Source organism: Lepisosteus oculatus, unplaced genomic scaffold (genome assembly GCF_040954835.1).
Source record: "Lepisosteus oculatus isolate fLepOcu1 unplaced genomic scaffold, fLepOcu1.hap2 HAP2_SCAFFOLD_40, whole genome shotgun sequence".
NCBI classification, from domain to species: domain Eukaryota; kingdom Metazoa; phylum Chordata; class Actinopteri; order Semionotiformes; family Lepisosteidae; genus Lepisosteus; species Lepisosteus oculatus.
In genome coordinates, this window is record NW_027167934.1 from 822,386 (window position 1) to 841,958 (window position 19,573).

Genomic DNA, 19,573 nt, shown 5'->3' on the forward strand with positions numbered 1-19,573 from the left:
ATATACCACAATGCATTGCTAGTATTCGTTGGTCACAATTTTGGACACGTTTTTCAAACGTAGAAGTATATCCGCAAATATCTCAGCAATCCTCTTTTGACGAGTAAGTATGAACAATAATAATACTATCTGAATACATACAGATCTTTCTTAATATTATTTTGATAAAAATAGTACGTGAATAAGCAAAAAATGGCACATAAAATAGTGTGAATGGGGAAGATGACACAAAATTGTTTTGCCGTTTCTCTATTCTTATTCTATGTTGTACTTTCAAACTTTGGGTACTCTTTAATTAGGACAGACTTTATTGCTCAACTGCTATGATGCAAGCCAAATTTTATACATTTATTTCAGTTTTGAGCTTAGTAAACCGTTCACTTTTTAGATTATACTAAAGAAGATAATCATCATTTATTTGGGAAGTAATATTATACAATTTTCTCCTAGCTGCGGTGCTGAAGTCCCACCCTACATCAACAGAAAAAGAAATAAAGGAGCATGCAATGTGTTACTTGAAGAATGCATATGAAAGACGGGGGGCCAGGAGATCTGGACACTGAAAATAATAGGTTTTTGGTTCTAACTGTTAGGACAATTAGACAGGGTTTGCAAATAGTGGACAAAAATCGTCTTAACTTCCATTGTAATATTTTTTTTCTTGGAAATATAGAAGTTGTACATTTTAAAATGTATATTTGAATCAAAATGTGGTTTTGAGTTAGTGTGTTAATGTAATTAGTTTTGTGTTTGTCATTACTATACTGTATATTGCCATGTTACCAGAATTTGTAGCTGAAGTTTAAGACTAGTTGTGTTTTTTATGATTATTGCCCATATGTTGATTGTTGATTGATTGTATACAATGTATAATTTGAAATACATATGTTTCAGGTGTGAATGTGTATTTTCAGAATACATTTCTAAACCTAATCATTGGCTTGGTTTACTTGTTTCTACGCCTATAAAATCTATCTTTGATGTATAATAGACCTCTACCCATATACGTATAATAGACCTTTAATGTTATCCGTATAACAGACCTCTACCCATATACGTATAATAGACCTCTAAAGTTATACGTATAATAGACCTCTAAAGGTATACGTATAATAGACCTCTAACCATATACGTATAATAGTCCTCTAAAGTTATCCGTATAATAGACCTCTAAAGTTATCCGGAACTCCAACCATATATGTATAATAGTCCTCTAAATTTATCCGTATAATAGAACTCCAACCATTTATGTATAATGAACGTCTAAACATAGACGTATAATTGACGTATAACTTTAGACGTATATTAGAATTTCATTCTAGACGAATTGTAGACCACATTTAGACGTCTAAGGTATGCGTTTAATAGACGTATATTATACGTCTTTTGCCCACTGGGACTACTGAATGGCGTAGACCTGAAAATAAAACTCACGCGCAACAGAGATGCTTTCTGCTTAATGAACAACATCGGAGAACACAAACTGAGCGTACTCTCTGCATCTTTGTTTGTGAACGCCGAAGCACTCCTGACGGTCGCACCACTAAATACCTAAATACCCCATAGACCGCGTACAGATGAAAGTCTTCAGCCTGCCTGCAGGGAGCCATGTGTGTAACCAAGAAAACCTCTTTCTCGGACAGTTACCCAAAGTGGTAATTTTGGGGTTTGTGGACAAAGCGGCATTCAGCGGCAGTTTTACACAAAACCCCTTCAAATTTAAACACTACAACATTAACTTTCTGGCTCTCTACACGGACGGTGAACAAATCCCGACTAAACCGCTTCAACCGCTTCAACCAGACTTCCAGAATGGACATTGCGTCGGTGAATATTTTAATCTGGTGGAAACATCCGGGAAGCCTCTGAAAGTCTTTTTTTGTGTGTAACAAAGTTGCATTTTCATGTCCGGACGGGGAGACTTTATCATTCCGACATGAAGCCACCCTTAAGTCCTCTGAGGCGTGTCTGTCTGCAAGGCTTGTATTTTGGAAATGTTTTTTTGAAACGGAGAACGACTTTGAAATAGGCTTCCGCCGGCGCCTCGCGATCCAGGTAAGATTGTAGCAAGAACGCAGCGGCGGCGGGGTTTGCTGTAGTCGTGGCCGAGTGCTTAAGGCGATGGACTAGAAATCTATTGGGGTCTCCCCGCGCAGGTTCGAATCCTGCCGACTACGTTGTCCACCTCCTGTCGTTGTGTTCTGGCGCAAGCAAAGAAGCGCACCTCTTTGCTGTTCCTGGTGGTTTTAAAACGCCAAATCGCTTGTACCCGCTGCCTTGGAAATAAATTCTTCAGCGTCTGCAAATGGCATTTTGCAGCTGGAAGCAGATGTCGACGCGTTTTGCACAGAGCACCAAAAAAGCGTCTTTTTTGAAGGTCCAGGCACTGAGCATTGGTGATTTAGTGGTAGAATTCTCGCCTGCCACGCGGGAGGCTCGGGTTCGATTCCCGGCCAATGCAGTAGCTTTTGCAGCGAGCGGCTCCATCACTTGCATCCCCTTGCAACTTGCAACTGAAAACCCACTGAAGCTAAGCAGGTGTGAGTCAGGTCAGTACCCGGATGAGGGTGAGCTACAGGGAAAGACAAAGCTTCCAGCTGGAAGCGGTGTTAATGGTGCCGGCGGGGGGGCATTCACCCTGAGGTCTGTGCGGGTCCCAATTCCCCAGCATAGTGACAGAGAAATAAACATATTTTGGCAACTTTGGTCACCCCCATTTAACTTCTGGGGCAGGAAAAGCACACTTTTCAAAACTTGTTTTTCAGCTCGAAATAAACGTATTTTTTCAAACCTTGGAATCCCAATGTAGCTGCCTGGCTCATTAGAGCCCACTGAGTCAGCCCTTAACCCCACTGTGCAGAAGCTGTCAAAACGGGTTTTTCAGCAGAAATAAACACGTTTGGGCAACTTTGGTCACCCCCATTTAACTTCTGGGGCAGGAAAAGCACACTTTTCAAAACGTGTTTTTCAGCTTGCTGTGACCTCTGTTTTACATCTCATCCAAAAGACAGCGCCCTTTTACAACACAGCGTCTCTGTCACTATCATAAGTGACTGCCATCATAAGAATATGAGTCCAATATTTTAGAATATAGTCAGAATGACTTCTAACCTTACCTGTGGTGTCTTTAATCCCTATTGCTCAATGCATGGTGTACGTACTGCATAGATGTGTCTTGAGAATGAGGAATGGGCCCCTGAGACCGTCATTTACCTGTTTCACAAATGATCGTATTTTACTAGAGATTCTGTTTGGGATTCAGATGTGCATTCGGACAGCAATCCCTTTCAAGAAATGATACGTACTGGATGAGGTCAAAGGTGCTGGAACACTGTATTTAGGATGTGTTTGCAGTGATTGTGTGTCTCCTGCTTCATCGCAGTGATATATAGATGTGCTCCTGTAATTTATTGGTACATGCCCAGGGCAGTAAGCAGTCTGAGGATTTATTTCCAGACGGCATAGAGCAGTGAAGCAGTGAAGTAGTGCAACACACTGGATCATTATATTATTAGAATCTATTCTACTTAAATTATTACATTATACACAATTTGAGTTCATTTTAAAAAGTAAAAGGTAATGAAAGGAATGCATTTTCATAAGAAAGATAATACCGATATGCATGTGATAATCTTCCTTATATCATGTAGTGCGTCAGTTGGACACTTTGTGGGCTTGAAATACAAAGCAAATCATGTTCTATGGTACAAGTTAAATACAAAACGTAAGCTTTTATTTTAATTAGATTTGTTTATAAAGCATAAGCAATCATTTATTACATTAATATATGTGAAAATGACATTTTAGCATCATAATATTACATAAAGGTCTCTAGCTTCAACACAGTGATATATATATATATATGCTCAGTGATTTATTGGTACATGCCCAGGTCAATAATCAGAATGAGGATTTATTTCCAGACGGGCTACAGGTAGTGTTGTGAAATACTTCAACACACTGGATCGCAGATTTAGACCCCCTGCACTCTTACTCCTTAAAAACCAAAGAAATGAAGATATGTAGCAATCACATTGTAACAGGGGTGACAGTGGCTTAATGCTTATACTAGTGGACTTTTGGTACCTTTAGGGTACGGTGTTCCCTGAAGGGCTCTCAAACCCCGCATTTCAGATGCCTAGCTGTATCACTGATGTGTTGCACCTCAGAATCACTTTTAACCTTACCTCTGGTATCTTTAATCCCTATTGCTCAACGCATGGTGAAAGTATTGCATAATTGTGTCTGAAAATGAGCAATGGGCACCTGAGAGACTCATTTGCCTGTTTCACAAATGATCATATTTGACTAGAGATTCTGTTTGGGATTCAGTTGTGCATTCTGACAGCAATCCCTTTCAAAAAACGATACATTCTGGATGAGGTCAAAGGTGCAGGAACACTGTATGTGTTTGCACTTATTCTGTGTCTCTAGCTTCAACACAGTGATATATATATATATGCTCAGTGATTTTTTGGTACATGCCCAGGGCAATAATCATTATGAGGATTTATTTCCAGATGTGCTAGGGGTAGTGTTGTGAAATACTTCAACACACTGGATCGCAGGTTTAGACCCCCTGCACTCTTACTCCTTAAAAACCTGAAGCGTCTGGCGTCTCGCCGACGTCGAACACCCCCCTCAGGCTGTACTCGTACTCGGCTAACTGCTGTGGAACCCTGCGTGAGAAGCCGTTGGCCACGGTGACGGCTGGCGACCCACAGACGCCCCACTATCGGCCGGCTCCAGCCCCGGCTGGTCCTCTAGAGCCTCCCCACACGGCTCCTCCTCCCGGGCCTGGTAGGGGGCCAGCCGGTCTTGGTGCAGGACCACCACTCTCCCCCGTGTTCGCAACCGGACACGGTAGCAGACCTCGCCCACCACCCAGAGTACCTCAGCGGGCCCCTCCCATGACGGCGCCAGCTTAGGGCTGAGGCATTTGCGGCGGCGCGGGTTGTACACCCAAACCGAGTCCCCGGGCTGGAAGGCAGGCCCCCTGCAGCGCAGGTCGTAGTGCCGCTTCTGCCGGACCCCCGCCTGTGTCAGGTGGGTCCGTGCAAAGCTGTGCACCTGCTGCATCCGCTGCCGCAGGTCCCATTCGTAGTCCGGTCCAGCCAGCGGTGCCGACCCGTCTCCGGGCGACGGGCCGAAGACCAGGTCCACCGGGGTTCACATTTCCCGGCCCAGCATGAGTGAGGCTGGGGTGCACCCGGTGGATTCCTGGACCACGGTCCTATACGCCCAGAGTGCAAGGGGGAGGTGGCGGTCCCAGTCCCGTTGGTGCCGGGACACCAGGGTGGCCAGCTGGGTGGTGAGCGTACGATTAAACCGCGCCACCAACCCGTTGCTCTGGGGATGCAGAGGTGTGGTCCGCGTCTTAGTGATCCCCAGGCGCTGGCACACTCTGGCAAAGACCTGGGACTCGAAGTTACGCCCCTAGTCACTATGTAACTCCTCCGGCACCCCCAGCCTGGCAAACATCCCCTCCAGCAGTGCATCGGCCACCGTGGGGGCACTCTGGTCCGGGAGGGCGTAGGCCTCCGGCCACTTCATAAAATAATCCATGGCCACCAAGACGTAGAGGTTCCCGGCCTCGGTGCGCAGAAACGGGCCCAAAACGTCCACCCCCACCCGCTCCATAGGAGCCCCCACCTGGTGTTGTTGGAGGGGGGCCCGAGAGCGCTCGGGGGGACCCTTCTGCGCCACGCACACTGCATACGTTCGGCAGTACCACTCCACGTCCCGGTGGCAAAGACCCCAATAAAAATGGCCTCGGAGGCGCTACAGGGTTTTTTTACCGCCAAAGTGCCCCACGCCCGGCTGGCCATGCACTGCTCGGAGCACCGCCCCGCGGAGCGACCAAGGCACCATCAGCTGCCACCGTACCTCGCCACTGGAGGGTACCCGCCACCCCCGGCGCAGCACCCCGTCCTTTACCTCCAAGGCCTCCCACAGGGCGCAGGGGGCCTTGACGGACTTTGGGTGTGGGGCGAGCTTCTCTCGCGTAGACCGCACTCCGGCTACCACTCCCAGCATGCCCAGCGGTACTACGAGCGCCTAGGGGCGCTTCCTCCTCACCACCAGGCGAGGGCGTTACAATACATAGAATATGCATGTAAAACGAACAGATCTTATCGAGAGGGTTATCAGAATACAAAAGGTATATATTCAGTCAGTTACAAAGTGTTACACATATCAAGAGGACATACATTCAGTATATCATTCATTTAGACCATTTCATAAATGAACCTGGTAATAACTTCTACATTAGATACTGAAAACAAGTACATAACTCTTAGGAATTGAATTGATATCAACTGGTTGGGATAACAATTGAATTCGCGAGCAGTAATGCAGTGAAGTTGAATACTCATCCAATCTCTGGGGATTCAGATCTCCTGCGGGCACAAAGAAACAGTTGCAGGCTTGTTGCTGTCCAATCCGTGCTCTCTGTCTAGGTGCCAGGCTGTGCTGTGCGGGTTGCGACGGTGCGCTGCTGATGCTCACTGACCGGCTAGTTAGTGTTGGCTTTAACTAGCAAAGTTTGTGCACAGGAGAAAAGATGACTGTGGGTCCCAGCAAGTCAAGAAGAAGACCGGTTCGTTCCTGATGAAGAGCTAGTTCTGAATAGTGATTCAACTGTCCACAGTTCCGACCTGTTCACGAGGCCTGCTGCTGGTGCTAACCTCGGGTGGATCCTCTGGTTACTCTCTGGCAACCTCCGCTTTAGACTCTTAGAACAAAGGAAAGTTCTGGCACTCGGACACACTGGCCGTTCCGTGGTTGTCCGGGCTGAGTCTCAGGATGGTCAGGAGGCGCGCTGTGAGAATGTCCTGCCCTTGGGAGCCTTCTGCTCCTGGGCTGTCCTGCCCTGGAATTCTCCTTTGAATTCCCTTTAGAAAACTCCACAGAAATCTCTACTGAATTCCCACTGAATCTCTCAGGCTCTCTGTGTTGCCTGTTTTTACCTGGAGGAACTTCAGCTCGTTGATTGGCTGAAAGTTCCATGGGCATCAGAGTCCCACGTGGGTTACTCGGCCCTACCAGTCCCTGATTGGTTGATCAAGGTGAGATATGAGTCACTTACTCCTGACACTTAGGAATGCAGTCCAGATGTCCATCTGGCACTCCCTAGACAGATAAGCGCCAATGGATGACCATTGATCATGATAGCCAGGCTTAGCTAAGTGCATCCCCCTTTGGGAGCTGTCCCTTATCAAGGGAAACCTTAAATCAGCCTGCATGAATAGTTTCTCTGTGGCTGCACCACAGAGATGAACAGAGAGATGAGGCCTAATTTGGGAAAGCTCAGAAACACTTAATTCTTTCTTATTAATAAGCCTCGCCGCTACACCGCCCAAAGCACTTCTAAAACAGGAGATTCGCGTTTGGGAAAACAGGTCTACGGGTCTGAAACCTGCTCCACGGAAAACAGCTCTGTTGCGCTTTTGATCAAAGGGAGATTCGCTGTTCTTACTTTTTGATGACATAACACCCAAAGGGGCTTCTTTGGAGCTGGATTCCAACCAGCATCCTTAAGTTTCTTGGCGGTATCCTTTACAGTCCTCTGTTCGGTCGACAAGGGACTGAAGGGGGCAGCTTTCCTCACACATACAGTGCAATGTACTGTAGTGTTCCCCTTAATTGAATTCGCAGTTCTGCATCAAACCTCTAACTCGTTTCCTTAGCTTGGATTTAAGCCACGAAGCAGGCTTCTACTGTATAAACGTCTAGAGGAATCACAAACTATTTGAGAGGCCACCATCCCAGGGGGAACTGACAAGTCTATCCCTAAACACCTAGCGCAGTCTCTCGAGAGACTGTCAAAAATCGCTTTCTCCGTTTGCGTTGCAAGTAAGTGAAAACGCGGTCTCAACCCAGAGCCACTTGGCAGCAGCGGCACGTAAATACCGTTACTGTTACTGCTCGATACCGACGTTAGCCTACTATACCATGTTCAGCCACCGCTAGAAAATGCACGGCTCTAGAACCGGAGCAAATGACAGGAGGGCCAACGCCGAACGGGCACACGTGTCAGACATGGAGCGCGACGAGGATGGGATTCGAACCCATGCGTGCAGAGCACAACGGATTAGCAGTCCATCGCCTTAACCACTCGGCCACCTCGTCGAGGGATCTGGGCTGTCCGGACATGGGTTGGCGCGCTCCAGATGATCTTTTTCTTTTTTTTCCCTCGTACTCGAGGGTCATTTTCCTGTTCCACGTGCGATTTCAACATTTTCCTTGGGAGATGCCAAGCCAGCAATTAATTCTCCAGGACCTTAATTCTCTTCTCTTGCAGCATGAGATCATGTCCTTCTTTTGGCTCCCTCCAGTTCTGATAAAAAATCTCATTCTTAGATTTGTTAATTTTTGCAGAGGAAGCCAAAGAGAAACGCTCACAACACTGCAGAGCTCTGCTAATTGAGGTACTGTCAGAGAGGAGCAGGGTGACGTCATCCATGTATAGAGATGTCTTTACCTCTCCTCCCCCACTTCCAGGCACTGGTATCCCATTAATGGCCTGATCCTGGCGCAAGGCACAGGCTAAGGGCTCCGTAGCCAAAACGAATAACAAAGGGGATAATGGGCAGCCCTGCCTCACTACTGAACAGACTTCAAAGGGGTGTGATCTATTGCCATTAACCATTACTCTGCTGTTGCTACCTGTGTACAGCAGGTTAATCCACTTTCTCATGATGGGGCCAAAATTCATGTGCTCAAGTACCGATGTTAAGTACTGCCGGTTTAGGCGGTCAAAGGCCTTTTCTAGGTCTACACCTAAAACGCACAGAGGGAGGGAGCGATCCTCTGAGTACAGACAGACATCCCTCAACAAGGCCAGGTTGTCGCTCATCAGGCGTCCTACTATCCCACAAGTCTGTTCTTTCCCTACCAGTGAGGCCACTACATTTTGTAGGCGCAGGAAAAGGGCTTTGGACAGGATCTTAGTGTCCACGCCTAACAGGCTGAGGGGTCTCCAGTTCTTTATGTCATTCTTTGCTCCTTTCTTAAACAAGAGAGAGATAGTGCCTTCTCTTAAGGAGTCAGGCAGCAATTCTGTCTTATAGCTTTCCTCGAATAGGAGCAGTAGCGGATCCTGAAGCAGATCCCAAAAGGTGCAATAAAATTCTTTAGGGAGCCCGTCAGCACCCGGAGTTTTCCCCTTCTGTAAGCTCTCCATAGCCTGTCTCAGCTCTTCTACTGTCAAATCCCTCTTAAGTACTTCCCTATCTTCTTCACTCAAAACGTTTTCTAGCTTTGAGGTAAAAAAATGAATTTCTTCATCCTTTACCTCTGTAGAGCTGTACAGTCTTGAGTAGAAGGCCTCGGTGCAGGAGAGGATAGCACTCAGCTCTGTTCTCTCTCGTCCCTCCTCATCAACTACACTTTCCATGACAGACTTGGAGCCTACCACTTTCCTGAAAAAGAAGCGAGTACACTTCTTATTTTCTTCCAAGAACTGCACTCTGCTTCTTAACAGCACTCCTCGACTACTTTCTTGGCTATGCTCCGGATGTCCTTTTTTAAAAGGGTGATATCCTCGAGCACATCGAAGCCACTGTGCAGCATCGTGTAGAGACGCTGCAGCTGCCTCTGTTTCCTGGCTAGCACTCCTCTCCGTCTGGCAGCAGCCTTCCTTCCCTCAGCCATGAAAAAGGCCTTTGTCCTCATCTTCACCTCCTCCCACCACTCTCCTACTGACCCGTACAGACACTGCAAGGACAGCCACTGTGATAGTTTCTCCTTGTAGCGGGATACTACCCCCTCGTTCTCTAGCAGCTTTGTGTTGAGTTTCCAGAGGCCTGGGCCAAAGACAGTCCCGCCCTGGAGTTCCACTCTACACCCTAAAGCCTGATGATCTGAGAAGAAGACAGGCTGAAGAGTGACCCCAACAACTTTCACTCTCTCTGAGACAAAGCAATAGTCAATTCTGGAGCTGCTATTCCTCCCTGACCATGTATATCCTGCTGTTGTGGGATATATACATCTATATGTGTCTGAGAGTTTAAAGTCTTGAACTAAGTTTTGCAGGGCCAGTGAGCTGGAATCCAATTTTATCGGAGAGCTAGACTGCCTGTCTGTGTGCTCTAAGATACAATTAAAATCCCCTCCCACTATCACATCTGTGCTACTTAACAATAGGGGAGAGAGTGCCTTGAGTAGCTCCACCCTTCCTCCCACGTCAGTAGGACAATACACATTGATTAGCCGCAGGTTAACGGTCCCCCATTCCACATCCACACACAGCAACCTGCCATCTATGACCCTCTGAATACTTTTCAATTTGAAAGCCCATCCTTTGAAAAGAATGGCCACGCCAGAGGCTCTGTTGTTATTGTCCCCTGACCAAACAGAAGGCCCTTTATCCCACCTATCTTCAAAGCTTTTATACCTCTCTTGATAGGCTAAAGCACACTCCTGCAACATCAACACATCTCCCTCTCTCTGCTGGAGGTAATCAAAGACACACTGGCATTTAACTCTGTCATTGATACCTCTGGTGTTAAGAGAAATTATGTTTAGAGCCATATTACATAAGAAAGTGGAACCAGTCTTTACAAAACACATTTCTCTTCGGTCTCAACTGTTACCTTCTTCTTTTTCTTTTTCTTCTTACCAATTTCCTGCCAGCCATCCTCTGAATGAGCCTTCATCAGGGTGGCAGCAGTAAAAGCGTTCACGGAGTCCATTTCAAGGAAGGGGGTAGAAGGAGGGGTGGAGGGGTTCCAGCTGTCCCCATCGCCATGCTCTCCTTCCTCCTCGCTCGGGGAGAAAACAGAGTCATTTTTCCTTTTCCTCAAGTCCAGCTCCTGGGAGCACCGAGGGGAAAGGGGTGCAGCCGATGCACCAGTCTCCTCTTCCCCCTCACCCACCAGCTGTTGCAGATCCTCCGTGATGGACTGGATGGAGGAGAGGAGGGCATCTGTAGCACTTGCAGAGTCTGAGAAAAGCAGCTCCGCTGAATCCTGGGTATCCTCGCTGGACCCGCTCCACCGGGGGGCCCCACACTGGCCCTCGTTCTGAGGAGCAGGAGTGGGGGAGGGGTCCTCGCTGTTCTCTGGGGTTTTCAAACCCTCGTGCTTGTCTGGTGCAGTCTGCGGTTGTGGGGGCGTAGTGGATTTCTCTTCCACCGGCCCCGGAGCCACAGCAGGACTGATCCTGGCTGGAGGCTGAGACTCTTTGTCCAACAAGGGTTCTTTGTTTGACTTGTTGTTTGCTTTGGCTTTTTCAGGCCGGTTTGGCTGAAACAAGCACTGCCTCATCCTTTCTCATTTTGAGTTTATAGGCGTAGGCGTGAGGGCAGTTCTTAAAAACGTGTCCTTCCGAGCCACATAAATTGCACTTTGGCAGCATTGAACAGTCAGAGGCTTAATGTCCCTGTTTGCCACAGGTCTTGCAGCATTTCACAGTGCAGGACGATGCCAGGTGTCCCACAGCACCACAGCGCCGACACACCTTTGGTTGTCCCACATAAAAAACATAGCCATTGCAGGCGCCCAGCCGGATTGTAGAGGGCAGGTGCCTTAAGCCTCCATTTACATTGTCCGGTAGCAAGCGAACCTCGAATTTCCTTGTTCCTGTTTTTATACCGTCAACATCTCTAACCTCAGTTCCATGGTGGACGGTGCAGTACTGCTTAAGCCAGGTGTGAATGTCCTCCGTCTTTGCCATTTCCGAGAACATAACAACCTCTCTCTCTGTGTCAGAGGCTGCAAGTTGATCTTCTCAAGGGCAGGAACTTTCCCTCTTTTTGCCTCAAACACATCCACACATTGTTCAAACAGAGAATAGGTAGCAAAAACAACCTCAAATGCTTTCTGACCTGGGAGAGCGAAGATGAAAAACAAGTGCCGAGGTTCAAAGCCAAGTTCCTTCTGTAACACTTTTCTGCTGAACTGCATACGATCCATGAAGAGGTCATCCAAAAGCTCAAAACGTACAGCATTCTTGCGGGATCCAAAGGTTGCCATCTCAAACTGCAAAACAAACACTGCTTCCACAAAACAAGAAAACAATCCAACTACTCCAACTACAGGCTGATCAAGGTATCTCCCCTGCCAGGTAAGCCGAGAGCCGCAGGCGATGAGCCCGGAGCTAAACGGGCCCCACTGGCTCGTTTGTAAGGCCAGGTGCATTGCCAACCACGACCGGCAGGGGAGAGGACTTGAAGGCGGCCTGGGCTCCTGCAGCTGTCCAGCCACGCACTCTGGTTTCTCTTCATCTCGTACAAATCTTTTGCCTTTTACTAAAGATTTCCATGGAGAGGAGCATGAATGAGTTCCATACAATTTTTGTGCTTCCCTGCCTTTGGGTGGGGCGCAGCTGGGCTGGTCAAAGAGAGAAAACAAAACCGCTCACAATCGCTCTTATTACGGCGACTGTGGCCTTCTGCTCTGCGAGTCCTCGGTCTCCGCCTGTCTGATTGGCGCTCTTTTCTTTGGGGGGCGGGAAGTGTCCGGCCGCAAATATGAAGCGTTACAGCAACGACATGCCATGAGACGATTGATAACGATTTCCATAGGATCCCCGCGGTTGCCTGGCTACCGTCAGCTTTGCGCAGTGGCAGTATCGTAGCCTGTGAGGTTTAGCCGAGGCGCGATTATTGCTAGTTGAAAACTTTTCCCAATACCCCGCTTCCGCCGGTTTCCAATACAATCGGCGAAAGCAATTTTTGAGCAAGGTGTTTAAAGACAGATTTTGTCATGGTAACATCATGGTAGAAAGAAACAAGCTTGTTACGTCTCAACAGAAACGCTCTTTAGCTCTTTCAGCGTTATGCAGAGAACAGCGTCTGTCGAGATCACTTTTGAGTCAGCGCGAAACGCCGTGTGCTGTCAGTTTGATTTCATATTGCTCGTAGCGGCGCCCGGCTTTTGTCTGTCAAACGTTAGGTTGCGCTTCTTCATGCTGCATCGTCGGCATGAGTGGAGCTCTTTAAACGTCTGTACTTACTGCGCCCCATAAGAAATTGTTTGTCCCCGTTCAAAAGAGATTGTGCGATGTCCTGCTGCGTTCACAAAGCAAACCTTTGACAGTTTGAAAAGAGGAATTTATTCTGCTTCCTGTGCGTGCAGTAGTTACAAAGTTGAACGTCTTTACACGATCTGCTGCAGTTTTCAGTGGGCGGGCTTTGTCAGATGGCTTTGAAAAACGCACTGTGTTTCGGCTCGGGAAACATCATGAGCAGTGTCCTGCATGTTTTCTGTGTATAGCTGTCTTTTAACGCATACAGAATTCATTCGAAATCATTGATTTCTCCAATTAACAAGGGTCCCTTTTTGAACCTGCGAGAAGCATTCTTTCAATGTAAAAGATTTACTCCGAGGAAAGGCAGCATGACATTGAGAGTAGCTCAAGCTTTCAGCACCCGTATCGGACTGCGTGTATGCAGACACCGCTCAGAATCCCCTGTAAGATTCTCCCTCAATTCCGTTGTGCAGTGCTTTACCTCTTTCAAAAGGCTTCACTTTCCTAGTCACATTCCAAGACTCATCGAACCCGGGCTGTTTCCTCCAGCGGTATAGTATTGCAGTGAGACAGCACGATGCCTGCAAGACTATGTCACGCTAAACGCCACAGATTGTGTTTGTCCCTTCGTGTCAGTCGTCCTGCAGCCACGGGAAGTGGGACACAAACATGCTGCAATGCTTTCAGGACGTTTGGATTTGTTTGTGCAACATCCGAGAAGAGTACTTGTGGCTTGAATGTGAACTGTACGTGCCCGCCCCCTTTCCTCTGTAGTGCATGAGTTCCTCCCGGCATGCCCTTCGTCATTGTTCTGTCATCTTGTATTTAAAGGGTTGTATTTCTGCTGCTGAAAATAAGCAACGGTTTTCTCACAACGCCCTTTGTTCCCGACGGAGCCCTTGTCTGTCATGAAATTCTTTAAAACCTCAAGCTAGAAGAAGAAGACGACAAATATGAAGCGTTACAGCAAAACATGCCATGAGACGATTGATAACGATTTCCATAGGATCCCCGCGGTTGCCTGGCAACCGTCAGCTTTGCGCATTGGCAGTATCGTAGCCTGTGAGGTTTAGCCGAGGCGCGATTATTGCTAGTTGAAAACTTTTCCCAATACCCCGCTTCCGCCGGTTTGCAATACAATCGGCGAAAGCAATTTTTGACAGTCTCGTCAGAGCGTGACATAGTCTTGCAGGCATCGTGCTGTCTAACTGCAATACTATACCGCTAGAGGAAACAGCCCGGGTTCAATGAGCCTTGGAATGTTACTAGGAAAGTGAAGCCTTTTGAAAGAGGTAATGTCGACGCTTTTTTAACAGAGCACCAAAAAAGCGTCTTTTTTCAAGGCAGGGGTACTGAGCATTGTTGGTTCAGTGGTAGAATTCTCGCTTCCCACGCGGGAGGCTCTGGTTCGATTCCCAGCCAAAGCAGTGGCTTTTGCAGCGAGCGGCTCCATCACTTGCATCCCCTTGCAACTCGCACCTCCTGTCGTTGTATTCTGGCGCAAGCAAAGAAGCGCACCTCTTTGCTGTTCCTGGTTGTTTTAAAACGCCAAATCGCTTGTACCCGCTGCCTTGGAAATAAATTCTTCAGCGTCTGCAAATGGCATTTTGCAGCTGGAAGCAGATGTCGACGCGTTTTGCACAGAGCACCAAAAAAGCGTCTTTTTTGAAGGTCCAGGCACTGAGCATTGGTGATTTAGTGGTAGAATTCTCGCCTGCCACGTGGGAGGCTTGGGTTCGATTCCCGGCCAATGCAGTAGCTTTTGCAGCGAGCGGCTCCATCACTTGCATCCCCTTGCAACTCGCAACTGAAAACCCACTGAAGCAAAGCAGGTGTTAGCCAGGTCAGTACCCGGATGAGGGTGAGCTACAGGGAAAGACAAAGTTTCCAGCTGGAAGCGGTGTTAATGGTGCCGGTGGGGGGGCGCTCACCCTGAGGTCTGTGCGCGTCCCAATGCCCCAGCATAGTGACGGAGACGCTGTGTTGTAAAAGGGCGCTGTCTCTTTGGTGAGATGTAAAACCGAGGTCACAGCGCTCTGTGGTCATTAAAAATTACCACCAAAACTTTTGACAAAAGCTCTTGGTAATTGATGGTCTTCAATAATGCTTCTCCTTTAGGTACAATTTAAATCAGCTGAAAAATGCTGTGAAATGGGGGGTCACTTCACGCTAGTGTAGGATTTGGGTTACAAGAACCATGAAACTGCACGAGAAAGCCCGTACACTGAATTAGCAACATCGACACCAAGAGAAAGGATGACAAATGGCTTTTATCTGGAACTTTTCATGTCCAAGGAGCTCAAAGTGCTTTCTGTGTACAACAGGGCCACTGAACTCCACACTGGCCACTGAACCACAGCAGTGGCTTGCTGGCTTGACATCTCCCAAGGAAAATGTTGAAATCGCATGTGGAACAGGAAAATGACCCTCGAGTATGAGGGAAAAAAAAAGAAAAAGATCAACTGGAGTGCGCCAACCCATGTCAGGACAGCCCAGTTTTGTTGATGAGGTGGCCGAGTGGTTAAGGCGATGGACTGTTAATCCATTGTGCTCTGCACACATGGGGTCAAATCCCATCCTTGTTGCTCTCCATGTCTGACACGTGTGCCCGTTCAGTGTTGGCCCTCCCGTTCTTTGCTCCGGTACTAGAGCCGTACATTTTCTAGCGGTGGCTGAACATGGTATAGTAGGCTAACGTCGGTATCGAGCAGTGACAGTAACAGTATTTACATGCCGCTGCTGCCAAGTGGCTCTGGGTTGAGACCGCATTTTCACTTACTTGCAACGCAAACGGAGAAAGCGATTTTTGACAGTCTCTCGAGAGACTGCGCTAGGTGTTTAGGGATAGACTTTGTCAGGTCCCCCTGGGATGGTGGCCTCTCAAATAGTTTGTGATTCCTCTAGAAGTTTATACAGTAGAAGCCTGCTTCGTGGCTTAAATCCAAGCTAATGTAACGAGTTAGAGGTCTGATGCAGAACTGCGAATTCAATGAACGGGAACAGTACAGTACATTGCACTGTATGTGTGAGGAAAGCTGCCCCCTTCTGTCCCTTGTCGACCGAACAGAGGACTGTAAAGGATACCGCCAAGAAACTTAAGGATGCTGGTTGGAATCCAGCTCCAAAGAAGCCCCTTTGGGTGTTATGTCATCAAAAAGTATGAACAGTGAATCTCCCTTTGATCAAAAGCGCAACAGAGCTGTTTTCTGTGGAGCACGTTTCAGACCCGTAGACCTGTTTTATTTGTAGGGCAGGGCGCATTCCCAAACGCGAATCTCCTGTTTTAGAAATGCTTTGGGCGGCGTGAAGTGAAAATAAGAAGTGGGCTCCAGATGCACATGGAAGCAATCAAGTGTTTCATCCGAGCTGTTTCAAAGACTGCCCAAGAGCCTTCCTTTCACAGAGGCGCAACGATTAATGATGGGGGTGCACCCTTCAATGCGCCTTACGACTGTAGGGAGTGATTGAGACGATTCGTAGCGTGTGCTCATTTCTCTCTATTCCCTGTGTTGCAGTGGTAGGATGACGTAAATTACTGCTTCGACACGTAACGGCATTATAATCAAGTGCAGGAGCTGAGCCACGGCGCCCCAGGAGTGTTGTCCTTTTGCAGCCACTTAGACACACCTTTAGAAAAACATTTTGTTAACAGGCATTCTGCCTCAGCCTAAACACCTATAGCTTGCAAAGCGCATGCTATTAGACAGGCACCTCTGCAAGATCTTAAGAGTCTCTTAAACTAGTGATAGTAAGGTATTCCCAATGGGCGATGTTCGGCTTTCAAATCATCTCTCCGTGGAAGCGCCGAGATGCAGCTGTTTATGGCTTAGAAGCAGCTGACTGTTTCACTACCTAGCTGATCACTGTCAGTCAGGGAGCTTAGAGGTGAAAAGCCTGTCTAAGAGACAATTCGCCGTCGATCAGTTCAATATGTTCCGTACCAGCTCGGCGCACCCGAGATCATCTTGGTAGCCGTGTAGCTCATATGAGTGAGAGCGTGTGTGTGTACCACCGTGATTGGATGCCGGCCCTTCTCAAGTCACAGTAAACCTTCTGCTCAAAAAAAGTGAGCTAAAACCTCACTCTGCACAGTAAAACCTCAAAAAAAGTGAGGTTTTATTTAATCTCTGACCAAGGGAAACGTTTCATTTTTTCAAAGAAATGTTTGTTAAAAAATGAAGTCATAGTTCTATGGGATTCAATCAGAGACCGTGCGATATGGAAGTCAGGAACCTAACCCACAGCGCCAACAGCACAGTCACGTGCTGAGTGCTGAAAAAGCACTACAGAAACATTATCGACAGACAATGTACAGTGTGTACTATTCTTGTGTTGCGGTACATGAATATAATTATATCGTTATTAATTTCTAATTTATAACTTTATAAATTTACTTTATAAATTTATTAACGTTATTAATTAATTTCACGACGCACAGACAGGGCGCGGGGAGCTGCCGCCTGCAAACACAGCTCCAGGCAGGACTCCACTCCGCAGGAGCCGCAGAAAAGAGGAGATGGGCAGAGACCTGAGCTGCTGTTGCTGCAGACGCTGTCTTTTCTGCACTCGGGGTAGGAGTGAATGTTGAGTTGCCCTTAGAAATGAAGCAGAGCACTTCAACGGCACGGGTGTGTGTGTGTGCGTGCGCCTGGTGAGTCTGGGAGACAGATCGAACCTGGGCTAAAAGAGAGGGGGCTTAGCCCTCTTCCATTTGTTAGTTCAAAGTTGTACAACCCATTTGTATCTGCTAGGCGGCGCAGTCATCGTGCACAAAGAACGCTTTGAAAAGCGTCAAAGGCAAGTCATTCCGAGTTGGTCGTTTGTGTTTTCCGTTCAGACGCGAAATGCTGAAATGATCTCTCGGCTCCTCGGTTGTCATTTCTGCTCCGTAAAGGAATCACAGCACGCGTCGGCTTCCAGCACGGTGGGTCGGGACACGATGCCGGGGGTCGGAGAGTGTGATGTCTTCCTCGTTAGTATAGTGGCAAGTATCCCCGCCTGTCACGCGGGAGACCGGGGTTCGATTCCCCGACGGGGAGTAGCTTTTCTTTTACCTCCTTAGAGAAAGGACTGCCTTTCACTTCTCTGTTTTCTAACACAGCGTCGTGCGCCTTTTCATTGCTCTCGCTTTCAGAGCCTCCGCACGGCACACGACTCGACATCAGGAAGCACATTGAAGTGAAAGCAGGGAGCGCTGCGACATGCACTGTGCAGATCCCGCCACACTAAGAGGTGAGTGGGTCTGTTCGATGCACAAAGAACGCTTTGATAAGCGTCAAAGGCAAGTCATTCCGAGTTGGTCGTTTGTGTTTTCCGTTCAGACGCGAAATGCTGAAATGATCTCTCGGCTCCTCAGTTGTCATTTCTGCTCCGTAAAGGAATCACAGCACGAGTCGGCTTCCAGCACGGTGGGTCAGGACACGATGCCGGGGGTCGGAGAGAGCGATGTCTTCCTCGGTAGTATAGGACCTGCCACCTGTCCCCACCTGTCACGCGGGAGACCGGGGTACATCAGGACGCGCAGTGAAGTTAAAGCAGGATGCGCTGCGACATGCACTGTGCAGATCCCGCCACACTAAGAGGTGAGTGGGTCTGTTCGATCACAGCGCTAGGCGAATCCCCAATCCCCTCTTGTGCGTGGCGACAGAAGAAGTCTGGTCTGTTTCCGCCTGGTTTCGAACCGGGGACCTTTCGCGTGTGAGGCAAACATGATAACCACTACACTACGGAAACGGTGGTAAGATGTGCCCAGCGGCCCAGTGCTGAGCTTCGCCAATGCGACTCAGCTGCTTCCAGTGCCTTTATTGGGGTGCGCTGATGGACCATGCTCTCTCTCCAGAGACCAGCACGCCTGTCATGGACGGAGCAGGAAAGACGGCGCCACATTCTACAGCCCTCTCCACTCAATCGACGAAATCGGGCTACTGAAGTGGAGAAAATCGCCTCTCCAGAAAGTGCAAATATCATCTTGGAGAGTATAAATCCTATTGCCGAAGGTCAGCCCTGTCTACCAGAGTAACCCTCCCACCTCCTGCAGCGATGGTCAGCTCGTCTCACACGCGAGAAGTTTCGGCTGGAAACAAGCGCCCCCTCTTCTCGCACGTTTTGCACGTTGAGTAGTTTTAATGCGGCTCCTTCGTACACAGTGCTGATCTTTTGGAAAGCAGGAGGCAAAATTGACACGTTCCCATACCGGGAGTCGAACCCGGGCCGCCTGGGTGAAAACCAGGAATCCTAGCCGCTAGACCATATGGGAGTGCACAACCCTTCTGTTCCGGGCATCATGCAAGCAAACTACATAAATATGAGAAAACACGCAAGAGAGTTGTCACTCAGAGTGTCGAAGGGTCGATGTATACTGGGACTCAGTTGAAATGCAACGTCAGGACTTTTCCGAATTATGTCACACGAAGAGAGCACAGCCTTTTCCGCCCTGCCACGTGTGTATCGGTAACTCGCCGTGATCGTATAGTGGTCAGTACTTTGTGTTGTGGCCGCAACAACCCCGGTTTGAATCCGGGTCACGGCAGAATAGGGGCGTCTGCTTTTACTACTTGCACGAATGAAGGCAAAAAAAAGCCAATTGATGTGAACGAACGGC

General features: G+C 48.2%; 6 non-coding genes across 6 annotated transcripts; 4 read left to right on the forward strand and 2 right to left on the reverse strand.

Moving 5' to 3' along the window:
• Positions 1-8,048: 8,048 nt before the first annotated feature.
• trnas-gcu (transfer RNA serine (anticodon GCU)) lies at positions 8,049-8,130 on the reverse strand. Its single transcript has one exon. It is a non-coding gene; the product is annotated as a tRNA-Ser (tRNA).
• Positions 8,131-12,206: 4,076 nt separating this feature from the next.
• On the forward strand, positions 12,207-12,323 carry LOC138228337 (U5 spliceosomal RNA). Its single transcript, XR_011185416.1, has one exon. It is a non-coding gene; the product is annotated as a U5 spliceosomal RNA (small nuclear RNA).
• Positions 12,324-12,553: 230 nt separating this feature from the next.
• On the forward strand, positions 12,554-12,698 carry LOC138228264 (U4 spliceosomal RNA). Its single transcript, XR_011185350.1, has one exon. It is a non-coding gene; the product is annotated as a U4 spliceosomal RNA (small nuclear RNA).
• A 1,307-nt stretch (positions 12,699-14,005) lies between these two features.
• On the forward strand, positions 14,006-14,147 carry LOC138228219 (U4 spliceosomal RNA). Its single transcript, XR_011185305.1, has one exon. It is a non-coding gene; the product is annotated as a U4 spliceosomal RNA (small nuclear RNA).
• A 3,792-nt stretch (positions 14,148-17,939) lies between these two features.
• Positions 17,940-18,011, forward strand: trnad-guc (transfer RNA aspartic acid (anticodon GUC)). The gene has a single exon. It is a non-coding gene; the product is annotated as a tRNA-Asp (tRNA).
• Positions 18,012-19,156: 1,145 nt separating this feature from the next.
• trnae-uuc (transfer RNA glutamic acid (anticodon UUC)) lies at positions 19,157-19,228 on the reverse strand. The gene has a single exon. It is a non-coding gene; the product is annotated as a tRNA-Glu (tRNA).
• Between the last annotated feature and the right edge of the window lie 345 nt (positions 19,229-19,573).